Source organism: Acanthochromis polyacanthus, chromosome 22, assembly GCF_021347895.1.
Source record: "Acanthochromis polyacanthus isolate Apoly-LR-REF ecotype Palm Island chromosome 22, KAUST_Apoly_ChrSc, whole genome shotgun sequence".
NCBI lineage: Eukaryota > Metazoa > Chordata > Actinopteri > Pomacentridae > Acanthochromis > Acanthochromis polyacanthus.
This window is the reverse complement of record NC_067134.1, coordinates 7,587,885-7,597,086: the sequence shown is the minus strand read 5'-3', so window position 1 is coordinate 7,597,086 and position 9,202 is coordinate 7,587,885. Positions and strand designations below refer to the sequence as shown.

The following is a 9,202-nucleotide window of genomic DNA, read 5'->3' as shown; positions in this document are numbered from 1 at the left end:
TGGAAACGTGTCGATGTCTACGGTTTATCATCTCGTATCTACGGTATACAGTCTACGGTCGACAGTCCATCTACAGCCTCCGGTCTGCAGTCTACGGTCTACAATCCATCTACCGCTTACAGTCTACCATCTACAGTCTACCATCTACCATCTACAGTCTACCATCTACAGTCTACCATCTACAGTCTACCATCTACCATCTACAGTCTACCATCTACAGTCTACCATCTACCATCTACAGTCTACCATCTACCATCTACAGTCTACCATCTACAGTCTACCATCTAGTCTACCATCTACCGTCTACCATCTGCCATCTACAGTCTGCCATCTACAGTCTACCATCTACCGTCTACCATCTTCAGTCCACCATCTACAGTCTACCATCTACAGTCTACCATCTGCCGTCTACCATCTACAGTCTACCATCTACCGTCTACCATCTACCATCTACAGTCTACCATCTACAGTCTACCATCTACAGTCTACCATCTACCATCTACAGTCTACCATCTACAGTCTACCATCTGCCGTCTACCATCTACAGTCTACCATCTACCGTCTACCATCTACCATCTACAGTCTACCATCTACAGTCTACCATCTACAGTCTACCATCTACCATCTACAGTCTACCATCTACAGTCTACCATCTACCGTCTACCATCTACAGTCTTCCATCTACAGTCTTCCATCTACAGTCTACCATCTACAGTCTACCATCTACCATCTACCATCTGATTCTGATTCTGATCTACAGTCTACCATCTACAGTCTACCATCTACAGTCTATAGTCGACCATCAACAGTCTACAGTCGACCTTCTACAGTCTACAGTCTACCATCTACAGTCTACAGTCTACAGTCTACCATCTACAGTCTGCCATCTACAGTTGACCATCTACAGTCTACAGTTTAGATAAGAGGAGTCAGCAGCTGTAGTCGACTGTAATCATTCAGGACAAGTTAAGAGGTCATGAACTTAATAACATCTGATCTACCATTTACCGTCTACAGTAAAATCTGATCAACACAACTTTCTACATCAACAAAACTGATCACTAAAGTTGCTGTTTATTTATTTATGATTCAGCAGATTTTTGTCATATTTCCAGAAGAGCTTTAATAAATCTATGAAAGAATCAGAATGAATGGTTGTTTATTCATGTTTCAATGGTTCCATCATAAATCCAGAGTTCTAGGAGTCATTAGAGACTACAGACTGAGGATGTGATGACTTTGGTGGATCAAACTCTGGTTCTCGACTGAATCCAGTAAATTTAAGAAACGTTGTTAAACATGGAGATCATAAATCTGCTGGAAATGAGATGTTTGTTCTTTAAAGTATCAGTAAACGTTGACGTCATATTTGAAATGTTTTTTTCAGAAGGTCACCTCAGAGATCTGCAGCACAAGGAGAAGTTCATCATCCACCTGACAGGTAGGACCACTGCTGACCCCACAGCTGCCGAAATAAAGGTTCAATAAATAACCCACTGGAGTTCAATAAATAACCCACTGGACTGCTGTTCAGCTTTATCTACTGTTCTGTACCTTCAGGTCCGCTGTCCTTCGACCCAAAGTGCAGGAGGCAGTTCCACAGGTTGTACTACAACACCAGGGACTGTAGAGTTCCTGCCTGTGAGTACCAGCGTGGTTCCATTCCCTCAGCGTCACCAACGGTCCAGTCTCTAGAAATTAGGTTTCTATGTAACTGACAGGCTTCAGAAATCAGGTTTTGATGCAGCATCCTCATTAAGTGGATCCTAAGACCACATCTGAGCTCTCAAACACCTCTCAGAAACACAAAAAAAAATGATGTTTGGGATCAAGGAAACAACAAATATTGATTATTATTATTATTATTATTATTATTAGTAGTAGTAGTAGTAGTAGTAGTAGTAGTAGTATTCTTATAGTAGTAGTAGTAGTAGTAGTAGTATCACTGTTATTATTATTATTACTAATAGCACAGCAGCCTGCATCAACGTCTGTGAGTTACGACAAGTTAGGGTTTACCAATGAACTACAAATAACTTATTAATTCCTGTTAACTCCTGCTAGCTCCTGTTAGCTCCTATCAGCACCTGTTCGCTCTTGTTAGCCCCGGCTAGCTAAACATTACTCCTGCTGACTCCTGTTAGCTCCTGCTAACTTGTGTGAGATCCTGCTAACAAGACATAACTCCTATCAGCACCTGTTAGCTCCTGTTAGCTCCTGCTAGCTAAACATAACTACTGTTAGCCCCTGTTAGCTCCTGTTAACTCCTGTTAGCTCCTGTTAGCTCCTGTTAACATATGATGACTCCTGTTAGCTCCTGCTAGCTAAAAATAACTTCTGTTAGCTCTTGTTAGTTTCTGCTAGCCTCTGTTAGCTTCTGTCAACTCCTGTTAACGCCTGTTAGCTCCTGTTAACTCCTGCCAGCTAGACAAAGCTCTTATCAGCACCTGTTAGCTCCTGCTAGCTTAATATAACTCCTGTTAGCTCCTATTAGCTGCCATCTCTACTACTACTAATCAGGAGGTGTACAAGGAATCATAGTTCCACATAACTTAGCTCCTGCTAGCTAAATATTACTCCTATTCACCCCTGTTAGCTGCAGCTAGCTTAACATGATTCCTGTTAGATTGTGTTAACTAAAAATAAATCCTGTGAGATCCTGCTAGCTGCATTTAACTCCTATTAGCTCCTAGTAGCTGCTGATGGCAAAACATAACTCCTGTTATTTCCTGCTAACTAAACATAGCTCCTGGTAGCTCTTGTTAGCTCCTGATAGCTCCTGTTTAGTCTTGTGAGATCCTGCTGGCTAAATGTAACTCCTGTTAGCTAAACATAACTTCTATTAGCTCCTGATAGCTAAACATAACTCCTGTTAGCGAAACATAGCTCCTGTTAGCTCCTGCTGGTTCCTGTTAGCTCTTGTTAGCTCCTGTTAGCAAACCATAGCTCCTGTGAGCTCCTGCTGGTTTCTGTTAGCCCTTGTTAGCTCTTGTTAGCTCCTGCTGTTTCCTGTGAGATCCTGTTTGCTCTTGTTAGCTGCTGTTAGCTAAGCATAGCTCCTGCTAGCTCCTATTGGTTCCTGATTGTGTTCATTTATTGACTTAATTCATTTTTTATTGCTTGATGGAATGAAGACAGGTTGTAAAGTCAGTTACTCATAAAATGTTCTTGTTCCAACTAGAACTTCCTCGTTAATGAAAGGTGTCATTTCACTAATTACAGAATTATAAAGTTTTAAACTTCACAAGTGGTTTAAAACTGCAAAAATGGTTTTATGTTGATTGTTGCTAAACACTGAACTTACTGCAGCTTATTGTGTTACGAACACGAGTTTTTAAATGTTTGGAAAGTTCAGTTGCTGCAAGTAGTTCTTGATGTTTTCATATTTTAGTTATTAGAACTTTGAAAATGTTGAAAGAGCGGTTCGTTAAACCATGAATAAATCTAAAAAAACCAACAATAACCAGTAGATGCAGTTTCAAGCATCATTTTCTAATGATTAGAATCACATTAGAACCACACCAGAACTACACTAGAACCTCATTCAAACCACATTAGAACCTTATTAGAACCTCATTAGAACCACACCAGAACTACATTAGAACCTCGTCAGAACCTCATCAGAACCTCATTAGAACCACACCAGAACTACATTAGACCCTCATCAGAACCTCATCAGAACCCTGCGTCCTCTGGAGAGTCACCGGTAGGCGTGTGTTTGGAGCCTGCAGCAGGACGAGGCGTGTTCTGGACTCCGTGCTATCGCTGCCATCGTGTCAGAACAGCAGCAGCTCCTGTGATCTTAAATCATGCGTGTCGCTCACTGTTTATCTTGGAAGCCCTGTGAGCTCAGAAATGCGTGTTCCAGCTCACGTATGAGGACCAACGTGACATTTAGGAGCTGTGACACTTAAATATGTTAAATATCCTCCTGGGGTTTATCTGTACATCTTCAGGCTCTGACTCGGTGCTTCCAGCTGCAGCTTCCAGAAGCTGTGGAGGTTCAAACTTGTTCAGTGTTTGTTTACAGAAACCAGACGGAGGAGAATCCACCCTCTGCAACTTCACGGAAAGGTCGCACGAACCAACTCAGAGCTGAAGAAGGGCGTTATAGAAGGAGTCATAGTACCACTAATCAGGAGGTCTAGAAGGAGTCATAGTTCCACTAATCAGGAGGTCTAGAAGGAGTCAAAGTTCCACTAATCAGGAGGTGTAGAAGGAGTCATAGTACCACTAATCAGGAGGTCTAGAAGGAGTCATAGTTCCACTAATCAGGAGGTGTAGAAGGAGTCATAGTTCCACTAATCAGGAGGTCTAGAAGGAGTCATAGTTCCACTAATCAGGAGGTCTAGAAGGAGTCATGGTTCCACTAATCAGGAGGTCAAGAAGGAGTCATAGTTCCACTAATCAGGAGGTGTAGAAGGAGTCATAGTTCCACTAATCAGGAGGTCTAGAAGGAGTCATAGTTCCACTAATCAGGAGGTCTAGAAGGAGTCATAGTTCCACTAATCAGGAGGTGTAGAAGGAGTCATAGTTCCACTAATCAGGAGGTCTAGAAGGAGTCATAGTTCCACTAATCAGGAGGTCTAGAAGGAGTCATAGTACCACTAATCAGGAGGTCTAGAAGGAGTCATAGTTCCACTAATCAGGAGGTGTAGAAGGAGTCATAGTTCCACTAATCAGGAGGTCTAGAAGGAGTCATAGTGCCACTAATCAGGAGGTCTAGAAGGAGTCACAGTACCACTAATCAGGAGGTGTAGAAGGAGTCATAGTTTCACTAATCAGGAGGTGTAGAAGGAGTCATAGTTCCACTAATCAGGAGGTGTAGAAGGAGTCATAGTTCCACTAATCAGGAGGTCTAGAAGGAGTCATAGTTCCACTAATCAGGAGGTCTAGAAGGAGTCATGGTTCCACTAATCAGGAGGTCGAGAAGGAGTCATAGTTCCACTAATCAGGAGGTGTAGAAGGAGTCATAGTTCCACTAATCAGGAGGTCTAGAAGGAGTCATAGTTCCACTAATCAGGAGGTGTAGAAGGAGTCATAGTTCCACTAATCAGGAGGTCTAGAAGGAGTCATAGTTCCACTAATCAGGAGGTCTAGAAGGAGTCACAGTACCACTAATCAGGAGGTGTAGAAGGAGTCATAGTTTCACTAATCAGGAGGTGTAGAAGGAGTCATAGTTCCACTAATCAGGAGGTGTAGAAGGAGTCATAGTTCCACTAATCAGGAGGTCTAGAAGGAGTCATAGTTCCACTAATCAGGAGGTCTAGAAGGAGTCATGGTTCCACTAATCAGGAGGTCGAGAAGGAGTCATAGTTCCACTAATCAGGAGGTGTAGAAGGAGTCATAGTTCCACTAATCAGGAGGTCTAGAAGGAGTCATAGTTCCACTAATCAGGAGGTCTAGAAGGAGTCATAGTTCCACTAATCAGGAGGTGTAGAAGGAGTCATAGTTCCACTAATCAGGAGGTGTAGAAGGAGTCATAGTTCCACTAATCAGGAGGTCTAGAAGGAGTCATAGTTCCACTAATCAGGAGGTCTAGAAGGAGTCATAGTTCCACTAATCAGGAGGTCTAGAAGGAGTCATAGTACCACTAATCAGGAGGTCTAGAAGGAGTCATAGTTCCACTAATCAGGAGGTGTAGAAGGAGTCATAGTTCCACTAATCAGGAGGTGTAGAAGGAGTCATAGTTCCACTAATCAGGAGGTCTAGAAGGAGTCACAGTACCACTAATCAGGAGGTGTAGAAGGAGTCATAGTTTCACTAATCAGGAGGTCTAGAAGGAGTCATAGTTTCACTAATCAGGAGGTCTAGAAGGAGTCACAGTACCACTAATCAGGAGGTGTAGAAGGAGTCATAGTTCCACTAATCAGGAGGTCTAGAAGGAGTCATGGTTCCACTAATCAGGAGGTCGAGAAGGAGTCATAGTTCCACTAATCAGGAGGTGTAGAAGGAGTCATAGTTCCACTAATCAGGAGGTCTAGAAGGAGTCATAGTTCCACTAATCAGGAGGTCTAGAAGGAGTCATAGTTCCACTAATCAGGAGGTGTAGAAGGAGTCATAGTTCCACTAATCAGGAGGTGTAGAAGGAGTCATAGTTCCACTAATCAGGAGGTCTAGAAGGAGTCATAGTTCCACTAATCAGGAGGTCTAGAAGGAGTCATAGTTCCACTAATCAGGAGGTCTAGAAGGAGTCATAGTACCACTAATCAGGAGGTCTAGAAGGAGTCATAGTTCCACTAATCAGGAGGTGTAGAAGGAGTCATAGTTCCACTAATCAGGAGGTGTAGAAGGAGTCATAGTTCCACTAATCAGGAGGTCTAGAAGGAGTCACAGTACCACTAATCAGGAGGTGTAGAAGGAGTCATAGTTTCACTAATCAGGAGGTCTAGAAGGAGTCATAGTTTCACTAATCAGGAGGTGTAGAAGGAGTCATAGTACCACTAATCAGGAGGTCTAGAAGGAGTCATAGTTCCACTAATCAGGAGGTGTAGAAGGAGTCATAGTTCCACTAATCAGGAGGTGTAGAAGGAGTCATAGTTCCACTAATCAGGAGGTCTAGAAGGAGTCATAGTTCCACTAATCAGAGCTGCTGATGCTAAGCTAGGCTCATCACCTCCTGGACCTCGTGATGTTGCTGTTGTTTTTCTTGTTGTTGTTGTGCTTGTTGTTGTTGTGTTTGTTGTTGTTTTCTGGCTGCAGATTAACTCCGTGTTGTCGCTATCCTCTGCAGATTTTAAAAGATGTGCTCGTCTGCTGACTCAACTGGCCAGGAGCCCTCGCTGTACAGAGAGATAAACACCTACAACGGTACGACTCTGCTGAGACATCCATCTACACAAAACTAAATATACGTCCTGAACACTGAAAACCAGACGCAACACAGGTTTACAGTGGAGGCGGCTGAACTACAACTGGACGGGAGGAGTTAGACACAAAAAGAGACACAAAATGACAACAAAGAGACACAAATCAACCACAAAGAGACACAAAACGACAACAAAGAGACACAAAACGACAACAAAGAGGCACAAAACAACAACAAGGAGACACAAACCACCACCTGATTCTTCATTCTCTCCTTTACAGACGCTGGACAGGAAGTGTTGCCGTGACAATGAGGAAGAGGAGGCGGGGCTTACCGACGAGGTTCATCACTGTAGAAGTTCTCCAGCCAATAGAAACTCAGTGCTGCAGCCAATGGACTCTGCCGACTGCACTGTTTGCTGTTCTGCTGTTCTGTCAGACGACCAATCAGCTCGCACCTCTGGACCGAACGGATTCGTTTTGTTTCTGGAATTAGATTTGGACGGAATCTGGACCACCGATCCGGTGCTGGACCTGGTTCTCCTGGGTTCTAACAGAGCGCAAACTGATGGCTGTTTTGGTTTCCTGGACCATGAAGTGCTTCTGTAGAGGAACCGAGGACCAAAGCTTCATAACCGCTTATTAAAAACTGATGTTTCCAACAATATTCTGTGTATTTATTCTGTTGATGCTGAAACGCAGCGAGGAATAAAGGCAAATGTTTCATAGATACTCTGGCTTTGGTTCTTGTTTTGGTGATGTCAGTGTTCAGTGTTCAGTGGACCGTGAAAAACAGATGTCGGTTTGTAGTTCTTATATGTTCATTTGTAGTTCTTCTATGTCGGTTTGAGGTTCTTTTTTGTCGGTCTGTTGTTCTTTTATTTTAGTTTCTAGTTCTTTATGTTGGTCTCTAGTTGTTCTATCACGGTTTGCAGATTTGTATGTCTGTTTGTAGTGCTTTTATGTCAGTTTATAGTTCTTTCATGTTGATTTGTAGTTCTTTTATGTCGGTTTGTATTTCTTCTGTATTGTTTTGTAGTTCTTTTGTGTCTGCAGTTGTTTCACGTTGGCTTGTAATTCTTTTATGTTTATTTCTTTTATCTTTTACGTTGGTTTGTAGTTCTTCTACACTGGTTTTCTAATTGTACTTTTTAATAATTTTATGCTAACTGTGTACGTCATATTGGTGGTTTGTAGACATTTAGTGATCATACGTCCGTTTATGATGCTTTAGTGTGTTTGTTTTGATCTGTCTTTGGTTTGCTGTCAGTTTTTGAGATTTAGTCAGCTTTTTTGACCTGAATTCGCCTTGGAACAGGAATAGAAACACATAGTTGGTGGATATTCAGACTTCTTAGCTTTGTTTGTTGCGCTGCAGGCTTTGTGAAAGACCTTGTTGTCTTGAGAACTGTTCAGCTGAAGGCTAATTCCACTTTATTTAGGTCTGTCTGCAAAATAAATGGGCTTATGTATCTCTATTTGCTCTGGTGGTCACAAATGATGTTTAACTTTGACGATGTTTGGTCAGCATTTAGTGACGTTCGTTTGTCATCGCTTTATGTTCAGTTCAGTTTGTTGTCATTTTGTAGTCTCTTTGTGTCATTTGCAGTCTTTTTTATTGGTTCGTTGTCATTTTACGTTGCTTTGTCCTCATTTTAGTGGCATTAATTTGCAGTAGTTTGTGGTGATTTTATGCAGTTTGGTCGTCCTTCATGTGGCTTTGTGCTGGTTTTTCATCTTTATTCCCTTTGTCCCGAAGACATTTTATGTCAGTTTGTACATTCATCTTGTTTTGTGTTTAATTTTTGTCAAGTGAAATCATCTTGTTCTGTTTGTCATTTTGCATGTCAGTTTTGTCAGTCTGTAGGTGTTTTACGTCTGTTTACGTTTAGTTTTTATTTTCCTTTTAAGCTTTCTGTCAGTTTTTCATCATTCAATCTCAGTTTATTTTCATTTTATGTCACTTGTGTTTGTTTTATGTTGTGTTCGTTTCAGTCGGTTTTGTAGTTGTTATATGTCTGTTTACATTTCTTATATGACAATTTGTTGTCATTTTATCTCAGTTTATATTCATTTCACTCAATTTTGCACTTGTTTTATGTCTGTGTATGTTTGCTTTATGTTGGTCTGTCATCGTTTCATCTCAGTTTATTTTTATTTTATGTGACTTTTGTGGTTGCTTAATGTTGTTTTGCGATCATTTCAGTCAGTTTTGTAGTTGTTTTATGTCTGTCCACGTTTGCTTTATGCCGGTTTGTCATCATTTAATTTTAGTTTATTTTCATTTTGTGTCGCTTTGTGTTTGTTTTATGTTGTTTTGTGGTCGTTTTATTCGGTTTTGTAATTGTTTTATATCACATCCTGGTTGTTGTTTGTCAGTTTCCAGTTGTTTTCT

General features: G+C 41.4%; 2 long non-coding RNA genes across 51 annotated transcripts; both read left to right on the top strand.

Moving 5' to 3' along the window:
- The first annotated feature begins 4,101 nt into the window (after nucleotides 1-4,101).
- On the top strand, nucleotides 4,102-6,588 carry LOC127531827 (uncharacterized). Of its 50 annotated transcripts, XR_007938983.1 has the most exons (9): nucleotides 4,141-4,210; nucleotides 4,245-4,346; nucleotides 4,449-4,686; nucleotides 4,823-4,890; nucleotides 4,959-5,060; nucleotides 5,197-5,264; nucleotides 5,367-5,706; nucleotides 5,979-6,318; nucleotides 6,455-6,588. It is a non-coding gene; the product is annotated as an uncharacterized LOC127531827 (long non-coding RNA). The 50 variants fall into 50 exon arrangements; XR_007938981.1 differs by lacking the exon at nucleotides 4,245-4,346 and having other exon boundaries at nucleotides 4,102-4,176; XR_007938959.1 differs by lacking the exon at nucleotides 4,141-4,210 and having other exon boundaries at nucleotides 4,217-4,312; nucleotides 4,415-4,686.
- Nucleotides 6,589-6,719: 131 nt separating this feature from the next.
- On the top strand, nucleotides 6,720-7,539 carry LOC127531848 (uncharacterized). The gene is made up of 2 exons (XR_007939087.1): nucleotides 6,720-6,810; nucleotides 7,090-7,539. It is a non-coding gene; the product is annotated as an uncharacterized LOC127531848 (long non-coding RNA).
- Nucleotides 7,540-9,202: the final 1,663 nt, after the last annotated feature.